Raw genomic sequence first — 24,143 nt, forward strand, 5'->3', positions numbered from 1 at the left:
CTGTCTCTCTCTTCCTCCCTCTCTCTTTCTCCAACTTGCAGAAAATTTGCAAGAACAGTAAAAAGAACCTTTCTTTCTTGCTGTTGTTTGAGAGTAAGTTGGTGATATGGTGCATCATCAATCATTTCACATGTATTTTCTGCAAATGAGGACGTTCTTATCTGTAATCAAAATACCACCATCAAAACCAGAAACTGTGATTTAGCTCTCCGACTCCATGTGAGCTTTACCTTCTGTCTTAATAAAATATTTTACAGCAATGGGATCTAACCAAGAATTAGTCTCCTCAGCCTTCCCCTGACTTTCATGATCTTGACAGTTTTGGAGATATCAAGTCCAGTTATTATGTTGAATGTCTCTTAACTTTGATTTGCTGATGTAGCCTCATCATTAGACATACGGTGTGCACCTTTGGTGGGAATTGGTGCTGCATCCTTCTCCTTGCCTACATAGGAGGTATATGATTGCAATTTGTCCCATTACTAATAAGGTTGACTTCGATCACTAGGTTTAGATGCTGTCTCTCAGAGGGGAAAATTTACTTTTCCCGTCTTTGTAATTAATGAATATTTTATGGAAAGTTACTTTGAGGTTTTGTAAATATCCTCTTCATCATCAAGCTTTCAATTTATTTCCCTATTTATTTATATCAGTATGGATTCATGGGTTCCTATTTTATTCAACAAGTTATAATCTATTGTTATTTATGACCATTATTTATTTTGGTGCTAAAATTGTCCAAGATTTGGCCAGTGAGAGTTCCTTCAAGCTGGTTTTTGTGTCCTCTGGACATGCGCCATCACTCTTTGTGCTTTTCCTTATTTTCTGGCCAAAAAAAAAAAAAAATTGTTTCAGGGTCATCTCTTACTTTTCCTACCTCGCCCTAGAATTAGCCATTTTGCTAAGGAATCATGGTTCTTTTCAGTGAAAAAATGGCATTTGGGAAACAAAACCTGAGTGCTAGATGAGTTTACTGCCATTGGGATGTTACTGTTCCCAGCCCCCTCTCAGAGGGCAGAGCTAGAGAATAAAAAAACACACATACACATATTTATATCTACATTACAGATAGGTAGGTAGGTAGGTAGGTAGGTAGATAGATAGATAGATAGATAGATAGATAGATAGATAGATAACTATGAGTTCACATCTACATCTCTAATTCGAATCCACAGGGTTAATCCTCCCTTTGTCTTTTTCTGTTTTGAGAACTGTGATGATTAATTTTATGTGTCAACCTGACTGGGCAGATATTTGATTAAATATTATTCTGGGTGTATCTGTGAGAGTGTTTCTGAGTAAAGTGGATGGCCCTCTCTGATGTGAGTGGGCCTCATCCAATCCGTTGAAGGCCTGAATAGAACAAAAAGGCTAAGTGAGAATTCACTTTTTCTGTGTGACTTTCTCTGAGCTAGAGCATCCATCTTCTCCTGCCTTTGGACTCAAAATGGAAATACACCGTTGGCTCTCCTGGGTGTCCAGCTTGCCTATTCCAGATCTCAGAGCTTCTCAGCCTCCATATCTGTGTGAGCCAATTCCTTATAATACATCATATCCTATCTATCTATCTATCTATCTATCTATCTATCTATCTATCTATCTATCTATCTATCTATCCATCCATCTATCCACCCCTCTACCTATCATCTATCACCTCCTATTGGTCCTATTTCTCTAGAGAACCCAGGTTAAAACCATAACCAAGCAAACAGCCTGGCTTCCCTAATTCTCAGTATATTTACTTGTCTGACATATCGTCCTCTGTGTTAACAATTTCCCTTCACTTGTGTCACCTGGCGGCCCCTGCATGGAGATCATCCTCACCTCCCTGAGGCTCTGGCAGCCATTGCATGGGGCCTTCCTGCACAGAAGGCCTCTTGTGGAGCCTGGGCCCTGGGACCCCTCAGAAGGCCAGGGCACCCTCTTGTGCTGACACTGCCTCTGCCGGCTCAGGCTGTTGTGCCTCTGCTCCGCTGTGGGAGTGCCTACCTTGCTGCACTCCACCAAAGCTTAGGACTGAGTTGTTCAGAAAAGAAAGGGAAGGGGAGAGAGGGGAAGGGCGGGGAGGAGTGGTGGGTAAGAAAAAGAAGAGGAACAGGAGGAGGAACCTGATTTTTCTTTTCAAATCTAGTTCTTTCCTTCTCAACTATTTATTTGTCACTACCTTTGATGTATCCTATAGGTGCTTTAGAATCTACATATCTGAAACTGCTCACATTTCCTCTAGTAAAACCCTTCTCTTTTTACTTTCCTTTGCTGCTGGTGAGAGTATAAGTTAATTTGATTCTTTCTAGGGGATAATTTTGTTTCAAAAGCCTTAAAAACCCCCACATTTCCTTTGACTTCCAAATTACACTTTCAGGGATTTATTCAAAAGAAGTAATTAAAGATGTGTAGAGATATTTAGCTTCAAGGATGTTAATTATAAGTAAAATTGGAACCCTGCAGAATGGTTAGCCTCAGGGAACAGACAGAGTAAGTTGTGGTAAATTCATAAATTAGAATTCTAAGTAATCAGTAAAATAATGCTGAATTATAATTATTGACGTGAAAAATGTATATTATATATTGTTGAGTGAAGAAAAGTCATAGAATAGAATAATCCCAATTTGCAATTAAATTATTAGAAATATATAAGCGTAGAGAAAGAAAACAGTATACCAAACAGGAATAGTAGCAATGACATTATGGTCATTTATCTTTTTTTTCCCTTAATATGTTTTCAGATTTTTCTTCAACAAACACTTTTTATGTGTACAATAATCAAAAGCTATAAAAAGAAAAAAAACCCATGTTTTTGTCTTGACTTTGCTATTTCTGTTAATAGCACAGGCATTCTTGAAGTCATGGAACCCTTTGCATGAACATTGACAGCTCCCTCTCACCTGTCACAGAGTCCTGTTCAAGATATTCCTTGGGGCATACCTTTCTCTCTGTCTGCCGGCTGCCTCTGCAGCTCAGGCCTTGCAGCCTCACACCTGGACTATTGCACTGGCTCCCGTTGTATTACCTTGACTGAGCTTTCTGCTCCACCCTGACCCAAGCAGCTAGAGTATCGCCCTGGGGAAGTTCTTTGATCACAGCTTCCTCCGCAGAAATGCAGAAATGTTAGTGGATCTCCCTGCTTTCTGAATCTGGGCTGCATTCCTTAGCCTAGCCCTCTATTGCCTGGTTGCAGCCAGTGTTGCCTTGTCCTTGTTTCACACTCAGACTCTGTGCTCCCGCAAACATGTTCTGGCTTCTCTTTCTTTGGTTTTGCATTTTCCTCCTTCTCTGGTCTGCTCAATCACTGGTGGTTCTGGAGTTACTTTCCCTCCGCCCTTGCTCCTGCCTCATTCTTCAGTGCCTCACTCAAATATCATCTCTTATGTGATACCTCTCCCTGTAATCCCCGCTGGGTGCAATTTTCCCATCTCTGAACAATGTAGCATTGTGTGCCACTCCCATTTTCTTCCTATGGAATAAAGATGTACCATCTTCAGCTCTCTCTTTTTTCTTTTGTTTAGGCCCGCTCTCTTCCCCTGTGGCACAGTCTGTCCACTCCAGAGGCCGAGTCTTCTTCCTTGGAATTCCTTATCCTTGGCTCATCTTCCTGTCCATTTCATGCCTAATCTAGGTTGGAGAAAACCAGACATTGATATCATAAAATTTGGACCTGATCTTTTAAAGTTTTCTTGAAATTGCCTACTCCTCAATCCACTAAAGTCTAGTTTCTAACCCCTTAGATGCTATCAGCATTGAACTAGCAAAGGTCATCAATGGTTTCTGTTTGCTAAATCCAACAGACTCATGGGTGTTAGGGGCACAGCCCAAGTGGGTTTCCTCTGCAACTGGACAGGCTAGAGTCCAAGTCCCAGCCTCCCCTTGAACTGTCTCTATCTTGTGCAAGTCACATAAATTCTTCAAGAACTAGTTTCCTCATCCACTAAGTGGAGATAAATAATAATAGCACAATTTTTAATAATTGTAAAAATTAAGTGAGATAGTGTTCATAGAACGTTCACACAGTGTTGAACGCCATGAAGTGCTCTGCAAATATGAGCTACTGCTATTATCACAACCATAAAGTTAAAATTGTTATACTGGCCTCTGCCTACCCTTTACCCTCACTGCATATTGCAGCCCTTTCCTCCTGCCTATCCAAGGCACTTTATGCTTCAGTTACAGCAAGATGCAGATAGCTTCCCAAATGCACTCACTCTGCCCCAACTCTGAGTCTTTGTGCTTGCTCTTCCTTTGACCAAAGATATCCTTCCCCCATCCCTTACTTGCCTGGTAAACTCCTATTCACCTATTCCTTCCCTCTTTTGAAACCAAATTCATGTGTTGCTTCCTAGCAAAAGCCTTCCCTTCTCTTCCCCGAGAATGGGATTCACTTTCTCCTCTGTGCAATCTTTGCACCTTGTAAATATTTCCATTGTTGCACTTATCACATAGTATGAAATCTTATGCATTTACCTTGTCACCCTCCAACTGTAAAATCCTAGACTCTGCTTCTATTTCTGTATTCAGTATCTACCACAGTGCACGGCACACATTAGGCCCTCAACAATGTTTGCTGAATGAAAAAAACATGGAAGGAGGCAAAACTCAGAAGTGGCAGAGCCAGGAATTAAAACCAGGACCTCTTACTCCTAACCCCATGTTCTCCCGTGGACATCCCCCAAGAGTCACAGACGCGGTGAGCCAATTTTGCAGGTTGTCATCTAATGTCTCATGGCCTTGGATTGACCTGAGAGTGAGATTTACTGCCCAGTGCTAGGAAAGCTTCAGCCTCCTGCTCATCTCAAAGGAGCTGCACCGGCAAGGGACTAAAGCGCCTCAGAAAACACTGGGCACGTGGAAGGCTCTGAGGCTGCAGGCAGGAACCTCAAAGACCCCATCCAAAGCAAAACGAAAACTCTTTGTAAAGCTCAGTAAAAATAGAGGGACATTAAAAAAATTGATATTAATGTGATCTCCATGCTGTGTTTATTGAAACAATCTTAGGTTCATAATCAAAACAATGTTTTATCATTTCCCCTCCAGGCTGGTCACAAGCTACAAATTGGATCATTGGACACATCTCTCGTGCACTCGAAACTCAAATTGAAACTCTGCCATTTTAACCTTACAAGGTAAAATAACTTTTCAAAGCCCCACATATATATTTTTCTGATTCATCCTTTTGATATTTTACTTGGACCAAAACCCAAATTCACTTGGTTTCCTCCAAGCGCATATTTGGGCTACTTCCATCATTGTTCTTGGAAATGATTTTTCCTTTAGACATAGTGTACACTGGATATACAACCTGGTCAACACCATCACAGGCCACAGCAGTGACTCCCTCGTGGGCTGTCAGGAGCATCCTTAAAATATTATGTCTCCACAAAGGATGAGCAGCTGGTTAGTTGTGCAATGTTCAGGAAAGTGTGTGTGTGTGTGTGTGTGTGTGTGTGTTTATGTCAGCAGGAGTGAGCTTTGTGTCTGCTGGGGAAAATGCTGGGTAAGCATGTTTTTCAGAGGGTTTGGAGAATTTCTGTGGCTTGTTTGCTGATATGAACGAATGTCAGAATATGTTTTAGGAAGATATGTGGGTATGTTTTCATTTATCTTAGGGAGGAATCCTAAGTACAGGAGACTTAACATTGGGAGACATTGTGTCTCCTGGGTGGTGTTGGCAGGGGATATTTGTTAGGAGAATATGAAAAGCTCATCAAAACTGGGCAAAGTTTTACCTTATTGTCTTAGAGGAAGAAAAATCAACTTGTTCCACTGCTGTTGGGTTTGACCACGGCAGCTTCCAGGAACTGGGATGGCCTGTCTGGGGCAGGAACAGGGAGAATGGAGCCAGCTATGTGGATTAGTCCATTTTGCATTGCCATAAAGGAACGCCTGAGACTGGGTGATTTAGAAAGAAAAGAGGTTGATTTGGCTTTTGGTTCTGCAGGCTGTACAAGCATGGCACCAGCATCACTTGGCTCCCGGGGAGGCCTCAGGAAGCTTTACTCCCAGTGGAAGGTGAAGGGGAGCAGGTGTGTTACATGGTAAGAGAGGGAACAAGAGAGAGGAGGAAGTGCCAGGCTCTTCAAAACCCCCAGCTCTCATGTGAACAGTGAGAGCTCACTCATTCCTGTGAGGGGGGCACCAAGCCATTCACGAGGGACCCACTCGCATGATCCAGACACCTCCCACCAGGCCTTACCTCCAACACTGGGGGCCACATTTCAGCGTGAGATTTGGAGAGGACAAACATCCAAACCACATCACTATGCTTTCACCTGAAGTCAAGCTGCCAAACTCCTTGTTGTCCCTGGTCATCTAACGAGTCCACGGGCATGTACCCCACTCCTTCATGTACCCCTTTTCTGGCCCAAGCTCCCTCACATCAGGTTCCCACCTCCTCATCTGCCTGTGGCTGATCTTTGCCCTTTCTCCCTTATTCTTGGTCCCTTCTTTCCCAGTTTTCTCTCTCTTTGTGGTTGGTCCTGGCCATCTGCTTCTCCTCTCATTGTCTGCTCCACTGCAATCCACCCCATCCTTTTTTATTTCTGCCCTGATTTTTCCTACTGCTTCCTACTTCTGTTCATCTTAGGCTCTGCCTTCCCCATTCCCTGCCCTGCCTTCCTCCCCAGGCTCTGGGTCTGTGGGCTCTAATGGGAGCCCAGGGGAAATACCGACAGGGCAGGACGACCACAGCAAAAGATTCAAGTAAAAGAAACACCATGGGCACAGTGGCTCATGCCTGTAATCCCAGTGTGATTGGGAGGCCAAGGTGGGTGGATCGCCTGAGGTCAGGAGTTTGAGACCAACTTTGCCCACATGGTGAAACCCCATCTCTACTAAAAATACAAAAAAGATGAGCCAGGCATGGTGACACACACCTGTAATCCCAGTTACTTGGGAGGCTGAGGCAGGAGAATCGCTTGAACCCAGGAGGCAGAGGTTGCAGTGAGCCGAGATCGTACCACTGCACTCCAGCCTGGGCGACTGGGAGAGACTCCATCTCAAAAAAAAAAAAAAAAAAAAAGAAAGAAAGAAACACCATGGCGACAGGCAGGAGCAACTAGAATCCCTTGAAAGAATTCAAGTTCCTTTAATGTAGACTGTTCCTAATACACAACGGAGGGATCAGAGCCAGTGAAGCCATACTGCTGCCTCTGGCTCATTGCAGTCCGTTTTTAATAAAGGCTACAGCTGGACACAGTAACCAGATGAACTCGAACTTCCGCCCAGTGCTGAGATTCTATGGTTTGCAGGATATTACAGCTGTAATATTTTAAATACTTTAAAATCATGAATACATATCAGTTTTAATTGATCCAGGCCTTATCTTAGCTAGAAGGAAGAAGGCCCAGCCACGATCTAAGCTCTGTTGAGCTATTTGACAAGCTTGCCTGTCCTCTTGACACTGCTGCAGCCAGAGCCAGGGAACTCTAGCACACCCAGAACTTTCACAGAGGCCAGAGTTGCTGCTTTCCAATTCCTCCCACAGTTTAGGGAGGCGATGAGATATCGGTGCTCTCATTCCATGTTGCTGTGACTTCCAAACATCATAAAGCAAACTGAGAATGGCCCTGGCCGAGCCGTCAGCCCCAGCCTTGCTATGCTTCCGGTCCTGAAGAGACCGGATGGGAAGCCTCCAGGTTCTCAGCTAGGGTAGGTGGTATGCACCTGGATGTCAGCATCCCCTCTAGTTCCTGAGGGGCCTCCTTCCTAGGCTCTTCCACCAGAATCCAAGTTGCTACCAGGCACAGCACTACATATATTTCTTGGCTTGACTAGCTTTTGCCCAAGTGTGATGGTTAATTTTCTGTGTTAACGTGGCTAGACCACCATACTCAGTTATTTGGTCAAGCACATCTGAATGTTGCTGTGAAGATATTTTTCAGATGAGATTAACATTTAAATCACTAGACTTTGAGTAGATCAGAGGAAAATATGGGTGGGCCTCATCCAATCCTGTGAAAGCCTTAAGAGCAAACACACTGACATCCCCAAGGAAGAGGAATCTCAGCCTCCAGACGACCTTCAGAAACAAGACTGCAACATCGACTTTTCCTGAATCTCCAGAATGCCAGCCCATCCTGTAGCTTTAGGGCTTCCCAGTCTCCACTGTCCTGTGAGTCCACTCCTTAAAATAATCCCCCCAACCCTGCTGTGAGTGCACGCATGCATGTGCACACACACAGACACACAGACACACACACACACACTATTGGCTCTGGGTGGCTAATACTCCAGGTGAGGCCCAATCTAGACGCAGCACAAGGTTGTCTTTCTTTCATTGTTTAATTTATTGCTGCCACAAGATCCTTAAAGCAACTCATTGAGTGTCCAGGATTAAATTAGCTCTTGGATGGGTGACTGTTGGTAACTAGGAGCTATCAGACTTTAGGGTGACCAACATCCTGGTTTGCATGGGCTGAGGGATTTCTTGAGCTGTGGGAGCTTCTAGGGGTAAAACTGGGAAACTTAAATAAATCAGTCAACCTAACCACTTCAGCAATTCGGGCTATTGGGTTTTTTCCATTCAAATGCCTAAAATTTTTGAGACTGCACCTCTGTTGTACTTACTAAGAAACTGTTGTGCCTAACATCTCCGGATCTTGGTTGTTGATGCAACAAGCACACAACCCCTGTCACAGACATGCCATTTTAAGGCCCTGGTGTTGCGTCCAAGAACCACTCAGAGCCTTACATAAACATATCTTCTAATGTCCCCAAAGCACTTTAATGATGAGTGTGCCTCTTGCCAGCAAGCACATTTACATGCTGGCTGTGGAGTATTCTTAGGATTCTCACTGCTGGCTGCCACAAGCCATGGCCAACCCTGCTTAGGTTCTTTTCTGTGCTTGGGAGTCACAGCTGTGTATCTGTGAGCCCTACTTTCTCAAATGCTAGTGCTCCGTGACTTCCAGTTTTCTGGCAAATTCACTGTTGCCTGGCATGAGCCCTCCAAGTGCCCTTCTCGTGGTTAGCTCCAAAGCTGAATGTCTGTGTGCAAACAACCTTAATAGAATCTAGACAAGATCAGGCCTCTCCCTCTGCCAAACCCCTTTCTGTGTGCACACAGTTTCTTGACTGCCCAATCCGTAAGACTGGACAATGGAGAAAGTCAGGGTTTAAGAGGTTAATGCCCCTCGCCCGACTGCCCCATTTCTCTCCTTCCTGAGTGATGTGAGTTGGGGCCTCTCAGAGACTGAAATCTAGAGGGCCCCCAGGCATTCAGGCCCTCCGAGCCCAAACAGTTCCACGTGGCATGTGGGTTTTGATGTGAGAGGCTGCACATTGGAGATGAGTGTGCTGCTATTTATCAGACACTAAACTCCATGCTCGGAAAAGCCAAGCCCCTGCACTCTCACCCCATTAGAGTTGCTGGCCATGAAACATGCTCATCCGCGGAGCCACAGATAACTGCGGGTGGAAGTTGAGACCCTCGATGACCTCTGTGGCAGGTACTGTGTCAGGCACTCCACTCTGGGCAGTAGATAACACCACCACCATTTTACCAATGAGGAAATGGACTCAGATTAAGTGGTATGTTTGGTGTCACAGTAAGCAAGCAGTGAAGCTAGGCTTTGATCCCAAGTTTCTCTGACTCACTCCAAATACCAGCGTCCTTCCTCTGATGCTTCACAGCTTAACAAAGTGCAGATACATGACATGCTCCAATCTCAACTTTATCCTCTGTGAACTCAGAATTAGGATAGTGTGATAGATTGTTAAATATGACCACAGATTCCTCCCACCCCTGTATGCACGTCCTGTGCACGGGAAGTTTGCTGTTTCTGCCACCATGAAGTGGAGGCTTACTTCACTCCTTCAAACTGGGCTTGGCCAGGGAGCTCGTTTTGGTGAATATGATGTTAGCAAATGTGATGGGACATGAGGCTTGCCAGGTGCTTGTGCGTTGGGACTTGCCTTCTCTTGCTGCTGCAGACCCTTCCTCCCCCACAGAGCAGTTAGAGGCATAAAGCATAGGCAGCAGCTAGCACCAACTGCCAGGAGGGCAGATGATGCCATCTTAGACCAGCCAGCCCCCAGCTGATCCTCCAGCTGACTAGAGCTGCAAGAATAATTCAGGAGAGACTAGGAGAATAACTGCTCAGCTCAACCCAACTTAATTATATATAGACTTGTGAGCTGATAAATCACTGGGCTGGCTTGTTATACAGCAATAACTGGCATGGAGGGTAACACCCTCCCTTGGGCATAGGAACTGCAGAGGTGCATGTACACACACACACACACACACACACACACACACACCATCCCATGTTGATTTAGCTACTTGGTTGATTTCACTACTTGGGAGAAGGCCGACAACTAAACGCTCAGAGAGTGCCCCACCTGAATGGCTGTGCCTTCGTTTCCTATCTTTCTGTCACTTCCCATTACTTTCTTGTTTCAGACTCTTTGTGCCAAAGTCCCTGTGTTGGAGGGGGTTGGGGAGTGCAGGTGATCGAGGGGGTGGACTCAGCTTTTCCCTGGGACTCATTGCCCCTCTGTAGGATAATGGGATAATGGATTAGTTCTCCCGCTCATTGTTGTGCCTTGCACATTCTAGAGCCTCAGACCTTGCAAGAATTCACTGTTTTTCCTTCTTTCCTTCTTTCTGTTGAGCTCTGGGTTCAGTGGTTTTGGTGGGTTTTGGGGAGCAGAGGATAGTGGGAATGACAGGAAGATAGACTCTGATTTCCCCATGAACGAGGATGAGATGAGCTAGAAAATGATGAAGCACTTCTATTCCAGGGTAGGGTTGGTTTGTCTATGAGAATAAAGATTAATTTCTCCCGTACTCATTCTGCCCTCTGCTCATCTAGTTTTTTTTTTTTTTTTTTTTTTTTTTTGAGACGGAGTCTCCCTCTGTCGTGCAGGCTGGAGTGCAGTGGCGTGATCTCAGCTCACTGCAAGCTCTGCCTCCCGGGTTCACACCATTCTCCTGCCTCAGCCTCCCGAGTAGCTGGGACTACAGGCACCTGCCACCACGCCACCACACCTGATTAATTTTTAATAGAGACGAGGTTTCACTGTGTTAGCCAGGATGGTCTCGATTTCCTGACCTCGTGATCTGCCCACCTTGGCCTCCCAAAGTGCTGGGATTACAGGCATGAGACACCGCGCCCGGCCTGCTCATCTAGTTTTTAAGAGAAATTTGTATTCTCCTTATCCTTATGAATAAAACCCTTGTCTAATTAAGTTTTCTGTCTGGTAAAAACAATGCCAAAGGCATAAATGTCCCTTCCCTCCCAATAATAGACCTGTTGATTGAGTAGGTTATTGTTGTTATTATTATGTGATGTTAATGCACTTAAGCAGTGTCTTAGAATGTCCAATGAAAGCATAAACATATCTCAGATTATCCATTTTTCATACTTTTTTAAAAAAGAAAGTAAGATATGGTTTGATATTTTTGTTGAAATCATCCGGCAACCATCTACAACAAGGGATGGTGAACTTTCTATAAAAGGAAAGACAGTAAATATTTTAGGCCTTGCTTTCATGCAGTTACTAACTGAACTACTACACTGCTGTCGTAGCACGAGGGCAGCTGTAGGCAGCAGTAAATGAATGAGCATGGCTGTGTTTCAATAAAACTTTATTCACAAACACTGGCAGTTGGATTGGCTTTGGCCCAGCAGTTGTAGTTTGTCAACCCCCATCTAGAATGTGGAGACTCTGAGCCATGGGCATACAGTCTTTGGGGCTGTAAGTCAGTCTTCCCAAGATAAGCTTTTATATACACTGGGAAGCTGGTGCTGTAAGGGGCCTTAGATAAGCCTGGACTGGTATGAAATCTAGTCTCACCCTCTCATTTTACAGATGAAGCAATAGGAGCTCAGAGAAGTGAAGCAAATCACCCAGAATGAGGCAACAGAACTCATGCTCCTGACACTGAGCCAGGACACAGCAGTTGCTACATACTTTCTTTGAGTACTTCCAGTATGTTTCTAAGAGCTTTAACAATAATAACACCTAACATACAGATGTTTGCCAGTTTATCATTTAGAAAGGTGAGAAAATATATCTTGTTTTATATATGAACAAACTGAAGCTTATAGACTTTCAGTGACCTGCCAGTGATCAGAGAGTCGGCTAGTCATGGATCCAGACACAGACCCATGCCTTTGGACTCTAAGGCTGGCACTATTGTGCTGTAGAAACACGTTCTATAGATAATGCCTCAGCTGCAGAACAGAAGAAGTAGAGAGAAGCTGGTAACTTCCCATTGACTTGGTAACTTTGGTTCTGAATGTGTTTCTTGGTAGAGCAATAGAGGGGATCCCTCTTGGTTCTGTCTTTGAAGATTTGATCCTGTGAATTTGGACCTGGCCTGGCAGCAGATCTTAAAGTGACCCCTGCTCTTGAAGTTAAGGATCTCTAGCACTTCCTGGTGCTGCCCCATTACATGCAAGAATCCGGCATCTACGTAAAGCTTTATTTTATTTTATTTTTTTGCATATGTTCTCAGGGATTAGAGAGTGCAAGGCACTTGCTGAATAGTGGTCATTAGGTATGGAATAATTCAGGTAGACAAGCTCAGCTTTAGAGATGCTCTCTGCAGCTTTTTTCCTCCCGAGGGAAAGAGGTGGTAAGTAACTGTGTCTTGGTGGTCAGGTACACTTAGCACAGTACAGGGTGCACAGACAGCAGGACACTGCCTGGTTTATATCAGTCCCACCCCTTCCACCCTCTCAGTGACACTCAGTGACACTCTGCCAGGGCAGCGGTGCCTGGCGACCTCTTCCCACTCACATTCCTGAGCACTGCTGAACCCAGCCCAGCTGAGCAAAGCCTGCCAAGCAACTCGGCACACAGAGTGCAGTGAACTGCCTAGAAGAATGCAGGGACTGAGGCCAAGGCCTGCTTGGCTTTGTTATCATTTATTTTGGTGTATTTATTTAATTGTATTTGCAGTTTCTTCTTCATTTTCCTTCTTTGCTCTTGGATGGCACATGACAAGGACTTCCTGGCATCACATCTAATTATACTATTTTTAAATTTTCCCTTCACGCCCCATCACTGGCAAATGTTTTTCAAAAAACTTGATGAGATTAAAACTAAATTGACCAGATGGCTTCTTTGCACCTAATTTAGCACAGTCCAGTGGTGCCAGATTTCTAGGGCACAGGGACCCATTATCCTCATGCTTACTTCCTTGAGCTGCACCACTCTGTTCTGCCTTTTATATTTATCAACTCTGGAAATGGATTTAAGGAAATGCACAGATGTTACTGAGCTAAGAGGAGCCTTGGGGCTTTAGGGTTTGGCAAAGAAATGCAGCAAAATGTGCTGAGAAGAGTCTCTAAGTTGCATGAAGGATCATCTTTTCATCTTCCAATTCTGCTTCCTAAAGCCCAGCTAACAAGGGGAGTAAATGGTCTAGAACTACAAAGCTAGACCTGGGTTTCATGTTCTGTCCCTGTTGCGTTCATTGTCCAAATTTGTTAGAGGGTATGAGAATTTTATGGTTAACACTTAGATTCATGTATCCATCCCATATTTTCTAAGGTCCTCTAACATACCAGACACTGAAATAACAGCTGGGGATATCATTACAAATAAGACAGGCAGTCTTTGCCATATCAGAACACATAGTCTATTTGGGGGAAAATATTAAAAACGGCAGTTCAGGTGTTGTTGCACCCCTTCTTTTCCTTCAAAAGGTAGTATTCCATAACCTACAAGGCAATTAAGAGATTTGGAGTGTGTCTCTGCAATGTCTTCTCTGGGGCCTACAGGGTCATAAGCCTCTCTGTTGTTCACAGCCATGAATGGCCCAGCATCCGAGCCTACCTATGGAGCTGCAGCCCACTTCTCCATTGGATCCAAGAAAGGAATACAGAGGAGCACTCCTTTCCCCACACAACACAATGGGTTGTGGTACATATATGACGTTCCTTATGGAAGAATTGTGGTGATCTCAGAAGGAAACATTCCAACTCAAAAGGACAAAGCCTGAAACTTTACTTAGAACTTCCTATTTTTTACACAAAGGAAAGAGACTTTGTCTTAGGCCTTCATAAGGAAGACATCCTTCTCTGACCTGGCTGCAGGTTCACTTTTATATTCATGTGTATTTCTTCTTTAAGCCTCTCAATCTGCCACCTCTCAAATGTTTTCTCTGGAAAAATACATTTCCTCCACTGGCTGAGGCTCTAGGTTCTTCCTTTGAATCTTCAATCTCAATTAGCATTAACTAGATGAACACAGATGTTCACTGCCTCTAAGTTTCTCAGGCTATACAGCCCATGAGTGAGCATGTAAATAGATCCTGCACCTACCAGTGAAATGGTGACCTGCTGGTTCCCAACTTAAGTGGTATGTTTGCTAAAGATATCACTCTAAGATAAACATAAGCTTTTCTTAGCATCCAGATAGTTAAATCCCATGCTGGAAAAATAATATTTCTGTATTAGCAGGGCTTTCTGACTTAGTCCCTTGGGAATGATAGGACCTCGTGAGTGGGTGGAAGGGCCCCAGGCTCTTTCCTGTTCTGATCAAGCCTGGAAGAATCACACCACAGTAACCTCAGTTTTTAATTGTTATTCTATTTATAATTTGGGAAATAATTACAGTTCTGATTAAATTATGTTGTTTTTAGTCTCCCTCAAATGGGAGGAGGAAGACTCTGAAAACTTGTCTCAACTCAACAATTTGTACAAATTGTTTAATTACCATTGTTATAATTAACCCAAAGGAAAAATACACGGTTCCGTGATGTGCACAGCTGGGGACATCAGACATGATCTGGCAAGAAAGGGAGAAAGTTCCTTAAAGAGTTGAGATATGAAAAGTAAGTCAACGTCTTCCACTTCCAGTCAAGATGGAGTAATGGGGATTGGATTTACCCTCACGCTTGACACAACTACAGCACTGGACAAAATGTATGAAACAATGACACTCAGGACATTGACCATCAAGTGACAAAGGAAAAGTAGGAGGGGAGTCCTGTGATTACCCCAGCTTGCAACCTGGAAAAAATATTGAGGTCACAGTGCAGGTAAGAATCAGATGTTTCCTTGAGTTGGGAAGACAAAATTAGGAGTCCAGGGAAGCCAAGGCAGCTAGAATTTCCACAGAACAACCACCGTAAATGAGAGATCCATGCAGACAGAATTCCAGAGATATTCAGGAGATTCTTGTCAAGTACTCAGTTGAGTGTGAATCAGGCCATGCATGTGAGGAATTATCCAAGGCTGGGGAAAGAATCACCTTGAGAGGATTAGAGGAAACAGTAACCAAATGTTACAGACAGCCTGTTTCCAAAAGCCACAGTTGAAAACCCGATTTAAGGGGCATCAGCTACAATTCTAAGAAGTGTCTTACCTCAATAGTGGGAAAAATTATCCCTAGGCTAAATGCAGCTCTGGTCCCAGCTAACAAAGTTTAAAGCGAGTCCTGAAAAGACCAACTGTTTTTGAGTAACCTAGCCACATTCTAGAATCAAACTTAAAAATTGCTCTATTTTTCCCCAAATCTGATTAAAACCACAAAGTCACAGACCTAAGAAGTTCAACAAACCCTAAGCACAAGTAACACAAAGAAAACCACATAAAAATGCTTAAATGTTAAAGTGTTTAAATTGTTTAAAACCAATTATGAAGAGAAAAATTTTAAAAGTAACCAGTGGAGAAAGACATATTACATACAGAGGAACAGGGTAAGGATGACAGATTTCTCTCTGGAAACAATGCAAGTCAGAAGACAGTTGAAAAGCATCTTTAAAGTACTGAAAGGAAAAAAAAGCCCACCTAGAATTCTTTTTTTTTTTTAAATATATAACCACTTTTATTAAAATATAGCATTTAGACTACCATACCAGGTTATTCCTTCTTAAACATTTAAGTATTTCCTTTCAGTTGCTTTTCAGTAACTAATAAAAATGCCTATTTTTCCTAAACATATCTTTAAAATAAATCTAATTTGTAAGTATTTAAAATTTTTTTTTTAAATTTTAACTGAAAGATTTATTTCTTTTATATTTATTGAAATTACTAGTACATTTGAATTTAAATCTACTGTCTTATTTTGTGCTTACTGTGTCTTACATTTTTTGTTTCTTTTATATATTTTTGTTGTTGTTGTTGTTGTTGTTTTATTATTATACTTTAGGTTTTATGGTACATGTGTGCAATGTGCAGGTAAGTTACATATGTATACATGTGCCATGCTGGTGTGCTGCACCCACTAACTCGTCATCTAGCATTAGGTATATCTCCCAATGCTATCCCTCCCCCCTTCCCCCACCCCACAACAGTCCCCGAAGTGTGATGTTCCCCTTCCTGTGTCCATGTGTTCCCATTGTTCAATTCCCACCTATGAGTGAGAATATGCGGCGTTTGGTTTTTGTTCTTGTGATAGTTTACTGAGAATGATGATTTCCAATTTCATCCATGTCCCTACAAAGGACATGAACTCATCATTTTTTATGGCTGCATAGTATTCCATGGTGTATATGTGCCACATTTTCTTAATCCAGTCTATCATTGTTGGACATTTGGATTGCTTCCAAGTCTTTGCTATTGTGAATAATGCCACAATAAACATACATGTGCATGTGTCTTTATAGCAGCATGATTTATAGTCCTTTGGGTATATACCCAGTAATGGGATGGCTGGGTCAGATGGAATTTCTAGTTCTAGATCCCTGAGGAATCGCCACACTGACTTCCACAATGGTTGAACTAGTTTACAGTCCCACCAACAGTGTAAAAGTGTTCCTATTTCTCCACATCCTCTCCAGCACCTGTTGTTTCCTGACTTTTTAATGATTGCCATTCTAACTGGTGTGAGATGGTATCTCATTGTGGTTTTGATTTGCATTTCTCTGATGGCCAGTGATGGTGAGCATTTTTTCATGTGTATTTTGGCTGCATAAATGTCTTCTTTTGAGAAGTGTCTGTTCATGTCCTTCGCCCACTTTTTAATGGGGTTGTTTGTTTTTTTCTTGTAAATTTGTTGGAGTTCATTGTAGATTCTGGATGTTAGCCCTTTGTCAGATGAGTAGGTTGCGAAAATTTTCTCCCATTTTGTAGGTTGCCTGTTCACTCTGATGGTAGTTTCCTTTGCTGTGCAGAAGCTCTTTAGTTTAATTAGATCCCATTTGTCAATTTTGGCTTTTGTTGCCATTGCTTTTGGTGTTTTAGACATGAAGTCCTTGCCCATGCCTATGTCCTGAATGGTAATGCCTAGGTTTTCTTCTAGGGTTTTTATGGTTTTAGGTCTAACATGTAAGTCTTTAATCCATCTTGAATTGATTTTTGTATAAGGTGTAAGGAAGGGATCCAGTTTCAGCTTTCTCCATATGGCTAGCCAGTTTTCCCAGCACCATTTATTAAATAGGGAATCCTTTCCCCATTTCTTGTTTTTCTCAGGTTTGTCAAAGATCAGATAGTTGTAGATACGTGGCATTATTTCTGACGGCTCTGTTCTGTTCCATTGATCTATATCTCTGTTTTGGTACCAGTACCATGCTGTTTTGGTTACTGTAGCCTTGTAGTATAGTTTGAAGTCAGGTAGTGTGATGCCTCCAGCTTTGTTCTTTTGGCTTAGGATTGACTTAGCGATGCGGGCTCTTTTTGGTTCCATATGAACTTTAAAGTAGTTTTTTCCAATTCTGTGAAGAAAGTCATTGGTAGCTTGATGGGGATGGCATTGAATCTATAAATTACCTTGGGCAGTATGGCCATTTTCATGATATTGATTCTTCCTACCCATGAGCATGGAATGTTCTTCCATTTGTTTGTATCCTCTTTTATTTCCTTGAGCAGTGGTTTATAGTTCTCCTTGAAGAGGTCTTTCACATCCCTTGTAAGTTGGATTCCTAGGTATTTTATTCTCTTTGAAGCAATTGTGAATGGGAGTTCACTCATGATTTGGCTCTCTGTTTGTCTGTTATTGATGTATAAGAATGCTTGTGATTTTTGTACATTGATTTTGTATCCTGAGACTTTGCTGAAGTTGCTTATCAGCTTAAGGAGATTTTGGGCTGAGACAATGGGGTTTTCTAGATATACAATCATGTCATCTGCAAACAGGGACAATTTGACTTCCTCTTTTCCTAATTGAATACCCTTGATTTCCTTCTCCTCCCTGATTGCCCTGGCCAGAACTTCCAACACTATGTTGAATAGAAGTGGTGAGAGAGGGCATCCCTGTCTTGTGCCAGTTTTCAAAGGGAATGCTTCCAGTTTTTGCCCATTCAGTATGATATTGGCTGTGGGTTTGTCATAGATAGCTCTTATTATTTTGAGATATGTCCCATCAATACCTAATTTATTGAGAGTTTTTAGCATGAAGGGTTGTTGAATTTTGTCAAAGGCCTTTTCTGCATCTATTGAGATAATCATGTGGTTTTTGTCTTTGGTTCTGTTTATATGCTGGATTACATTTATTGATTTGCGTATATTGAACCAGCCTTGCATCCCAGGGTTGAAGCCCACTTGATCATGGTGGATAAGCTTTTTGATGTGCTGCTGGATTCTGTTTGCCAGTATTTTATTGAGGATTTTTGCATCAATGTTCATCAAGGATATTGGTCTAAAATTCTCTTTTTTGGTTGTGTCTCTGCCAGGCTTTGGTATCAGGATGATGCTGGCCTCATAAAATGAGTTAGGGAGGATTCCCTCTTTTTCTATTGATTGGAATAGTTTCAGAAGGAATGGTACCAGCTCCTCCTTGTACCTCTGGTAGAATTCGGCTGTGAACCCATCTGGTCCTGGACTTTTTTTGGTTGGTAAGCTATTGATTATTGCCACAATTTCAGCTCCTGTTATTGGTCTATTCAGAGATTCAACTTCTTCCTGGTTTAGTCTTGGGAGGGTGTATGTGTTGAGGAATTTATCCATTTCTTCTAGATTTTCTAGTTTATTTGTGTAGAGGTGTTTGTAATATTCTCTGACGGTAGTTTGTATTTCTGTGGGATCAGTGGTGATATCCCCTTTATCATTTTTTATTGCATCTATTTGATTCTTCTCTCTTTTTTTCTTTATTAATCTTGCTAGCGGTCTATCAATTTTGTTGATCCTTTCAAAAAACCAGCTCCTGGATTCATTAATTTTTTGAAGGGTGTTTTGTGTCTCTATTTCCTTCAGTTCTGCTCTGATTTTAGTTATTTCTTGCCTTCTGCTAGCTTTTGAATGTGTTTGCTCTTGCTTTTCTAGTTCTTTTAATTGTGATGTTAGGGTGTCAATTTTGGATCTTTCCTGCTTTCTCTTGTGGTCATTTAGTGCTATAAATTTCTCTCTACACACTGCTTTGAATGCATCCCAGAGATTCTGGTATGTTGTGTCTTGGTTCTCGTTGGTTTCAAAGAACATCTTTATTTCTGCCTTCATTTCGTTATGTACCCAGTAGTCATTCAGGAGCAGGTTGTTCAGTTTCCATGTAGTTGAGCAGTTTTGAGTGAGATTCTTAATCCTGAGTTCTAGCTTGATTGCACTGTGATCTGAGAGATAGTTTGTTATAATTTCTGTTCTTTTACATTTATTGAGGAGAGCTTTACTTCCAAGTATGTGGTCAATTTTGGAATAGGTGTGGTGTGGTGCTGAAAAAAATGTATATTCTGTTGATTTGGGGTGGAGAGTTCTGTAGATGTCTATTAGGTCTGCTTGGTGCAGAGCTGAGTTCAATTCCTGGGTATCCTTGTTGACTTTCTGTCTCGTTGATCTGTCTAATGTTGACAGTGGGGTGTTAAAGTCTCCCATTATTAATGTGTGGGAGTCTAAGTCTCTTTGTAGGTCACTCAGGACTTGCTTTATGAATCTGGGTGCTCCTGTATTGGGTGCATATATATTTAGGATAGTTAGCTCTTCTTGTTGAATTAATCCCTTTACCATTATGTAATAGCCTTCTTTGTCTCTTTTGATCTTTGTTGGTTTAAAGTCTGTTTTATCAGAGACTAGGATTGCAACCCCTGCCTTTTTTTGTTTTCCATTTGCTTGGTAGATCTTCCTCCATCCTTTTATTTTGAGCCTATGTGTGTGTCTGCATGTGAGATGGGTTTCCTGAATACAGCACACTGATGGGTCTTGAGTCTTTATCCAATTTGCCAGTCTGTGTCTTTTAATTGGAGCATTTAGTCCATTTACATTTAAAGTTAATATTGTTATGTGTGAATTTGATCCTGTCATTATGATGTTAGCTGGTTATTTTGCTCGTTAGTTGATGCAGTCTCTTCCTAGTCTCGATGGTCTTTACAGTTTGTCATGGTTTTGCAGCGGCTGCTACCGGTTGTTCCTTTCCATGTTTAGCGCTTCCTTCAGGAGCTCTTTTAGGGCAGGCCTGGTGGTGACAAAATCTCTCAGCATTTCCTTGTCTGTAAAGTATTTTATTTTTCCTTCATTTACGAAGTTTAGTTTGGCTGGACATGAAATTCTGGGTTGAAAATTCTTTTCTTTAAGAACGTTGAATATTGGCCTCCACTCTCTTCTGGCTTGTAGGGTTTCTGCCGAGAGATCCGCTGTTAGTCTGATGGGCTTCCCTTTGATGGTAACCCGACCTTTCTCTCTGGCTGCCCTTAACATTTTTTCCTTCATTTCAACTTTGGTGAATCTGACAATTATGTGTCTTGGGGTTGCTCTTCTCGAGGAGTATCTTTGTGGCGTTCTCTGTATTTCCTGAATCTGAATGTTGGCCTGCCTTGCTAGATTGGGGAAGTTCTCCTGGATAATATCCTGCAGAGTGTTTTCCAACTTGTTTCCATTCTCCCCGTCACTTTCAGGTACACCAATCAGACGTAGATTTGGTCTTTTCACATAGTCCCACATTTCTTGGAGGCTTTGCTCGTTTCTTTTTATTTTTTTTCTCTATCCCTTCTCGCTTTATTTCATTCATTTCATCTTCCAGGGCTGACACCCTTTCTTCCATTTGATCACATCGGCTCCTGAGGCTTCTGCATTCTTCACGTAGTTCTCGAGCCTTGGTTTTTAGCTCCATCAGCTCCTTTAAGCACTTCTCTGTATTGGTTATTCTAGTTATACATTCTTCTAAATTTTTTTCAAAGTTTTCAACTTCTTTGCCTTTGGTTTGTATATCCTCCCGTAGCTCGGAGTAATTTGATCATCTGAAGCTGCCTTCTCTCAGCTCGTCAAAGTCATTCTCCATCCAGCTTTGTTCCGTTGCTGGTGAGGAACTGCGTTCCTTTGGAGGAGGAGAGTTACTCTGCTTTTTAGAGTTTCCAGTTTTTCTGCTCTGTTTTTTCCCCATCTTTGTGGTTTTATCTACTTTTGGTCTTTGATGATGGTGATGTACAGATGGGTTTTTGGTGTGGATGTCCTTTCTGTTAGTTTTCCTTCTAACAGACAGGACCTTCAGCTGCAGGTCTGTTGGAGTACCTGGCCGGCCGTGTGAGGTGTCAGTCTGCCCCTGCTGGGGGGTGCCTCCCAGTTAGGCTGCTCGGGGGTCAGGGGTCAGGGACCCACTTGAGGAGGGAGTCTGCCCGTTCTCAGATCTCCAGCTGCATGCTGGGAGAACCACTGCTCTCCTCAAAGCTGTCAGACAGGGACATTTAAGTCTGCAGAGGTTACTGCTGTCTTTTTGTTTGTCTGTGCCCTGCCCCCAGAGGTGGAGCCTACAGAGGCAGGCAGGCCTCCTTGAGCTGTGGTGGGCTCCACCCAGTTCAAGCTTCCAGGCTGCTTTGTTTACCTAAGCGAGCCTGGGCAATGGCGGGCGCCCCTCCCCCAGCCTCGCTGCCGACTTGCTGTTTGATCTCAGACTGCTGTGCTAGCAATCAGCAAGACTCCGTGGGCGTAGGACCCTCTGAGCCAGGTGCGGGCTATACTCTCCTGGGGCACCGTTTCCTAAGCCCGTCGGAAAAGCATAGTATTCGGGTGGGAGTGGCCCGATTTTCCAGGTGCCGTCTGTCACCCCTAGAAAGGGAACTCCCTGACCCCTTGCGCTTCCCGAGTGAGGCAATGCCTCACCCCTGCTTCGGCTGGTGCACGGTGCACTCACCCACTGACCTGCGCCCACTGTCTGGCACTCCCTAGTGAGATGAACACGGTACCTCAGATGGAAATGCAGAAATCACCCGTCTTCTGCGTCGCTCACGCTGGGAGCTGTAGACTGGAGCTGTTCCTATTCGGCCATCTTGGCTCCTCTTCACCTAGAATTCTTTACTTAGCAAAAATATCTTTTAGCAGTTATGGAAAAATACAAACTTTTTCAAATATATAAAAGCTGAAGTAAATCATCGCCAACAGACCAGAATTATAAGAAATGTTAAAGGCAGCCCTTAAGGCAGAGGAAAAGTGTTACTAGATTAAAAACCTCAATCTTCACAACAGAATGAGCATCAGAGGAAATGGTAAATATGTGGTCAAATATAAAGACTATTTTAAAAAGTTTAGTTATATTCAAACACAGGAAACCATTTAAGTGAAAAACAAGAACACTACTTTGGGGTTAATAACATGTAGGACATATATAATGTGTAGAAAATGTATAACAACCATAGCACAAAAATGAGATGGGAGAAATAGAAGAATAATGTTGCAAAGTTTTCACACTACACTTGAAGTTATCTAATATCACTTGAAGGTAGACTATGATAATTTAAAATGTGTATTATAAACTCCAAACAATTTCTAAGCATGATGAAGGATTATTTTTTAAAAAGAAAAAAAAGAGGCTGGGCACGGTGGCTCACGCCTGTAATTCCAGCCCTTTGGGAGGCCAAGGCAGGTGGATCACGAGGTCAGGAGATTGAGACCATCCTGGCTAACACAGTGAAACCCTGTCTCTACTAAAAATACAAAAAATTAGCCAGGTGTGGTGGTGGGCACCTGTAGTCCCAGCTACTCGGGAGGCTGAGGCAGGAGAATGGCATGAACCTGGGAGGTGGAGCTCGCAGTGAGCCGAGATCTTGCCACTGCACTCCAGCCTAGGCAATAGAGCGAGACTCCATCTCAAAAAAAAAAAAAGAAAAAAAAAAGAGATTAAATAGGATCAAAAAAATAAACAGTCTAAAGGAAGGCAGGAAAAAACTGGGACACATAGAAAACAAATAAATTTAAATCTAACCACACAATCACATTAAATATAAATGGCCTAAACACTGTAACTCAAAGGCAAAGAATAACAGATTGTATAAAAAATAAGGTACAACTTCATGCTTCCTAGAAGAAACTCATTTTAAATATAAAAATACAAACATTAAAACTGAAGGATGGAAAAATATATGCTAACACTAATCAAAAGAAAGCTGGAGTACTATATTACTATCAGATTAATGTAGATTTCAAAGAAAAAAAATACTACCTAGGATAAGGAGGATTGTTTTATGATAATAAAAGGGCCAGTTCAAGAGGACATCAGAAATCTATAAATGTGTATGTACCTAATAACAGAGATTCAAAATACATGAAGCAAAAACTGAAGGTAGAAGAAATATACAGTACATGAAACTAGGAGAAATACACAAATCCAAAAATAATAGACAGCTATTTTTACATCCCCAACTGTTAATAGTTGACAGAACAAGTAGACAGCCATAAAGAAGACTTGAAAAACAGCCATACAGAAGACTTGAAAAATACTATCAACCAACTTGGCCTTAATATTTACACTTACAGAACACTCCATCTAACAATGGCAGTGTACACCTCAAATGCACATAGAAGATTTACTGAGATATACCATGTTTGGGACCATAAAACAAATGTCAATTAATTTAAAAGGATTCAGTTCATGCAAAGTATTTTCTAGGGCTGCAATAAAATCAAATTGGAAATCAATAACAGAAGCTCTGGAAAATTCCCAAATATTTGGAAACTAAATAATATAATATGCTTCTAAGTAACCAATTGGTAAAAAAAAAGATATCAAAAGAAAAATCAAAGAGTATTTTAAACTAAATAAAAGTAAAAACACAAATTATCAAAACTTGTGGGATGCATCTAAATCAATACTCTGAAGGACATTTATGACAATAACACCCATATTATTGGAAAGAAGAAAAGTTTTTAATCAGTGACCCCAACTTCTATGTTAAGAAACTAGAGGCTGGGCATGGTGGCTGACATCTGTAATCCCAGCACTTTGGGAGGCCAAGACGGGTGGATCACAAGGTCAGGAGATCGAGACCATCCTGGCTAACATGGTGAAACCCCGTCTCTACTAAAGATACAAAAAATTAGCCGGGCATGGTGGCATGT

Source organism: Pongo abelii, chromosome 9 (assembly GCF_028885655.2).
Source record: "Pongo abelii isolate AG06213 chromosome 9, NHGRI_mPonAbe1-v2.0_pri, whole genome shotgun sequence".
NCBI lineage: Eukaryota > Metazoa > Chordata > Mammalia > Primates > Hominidae > Pongo > Pongo abelii.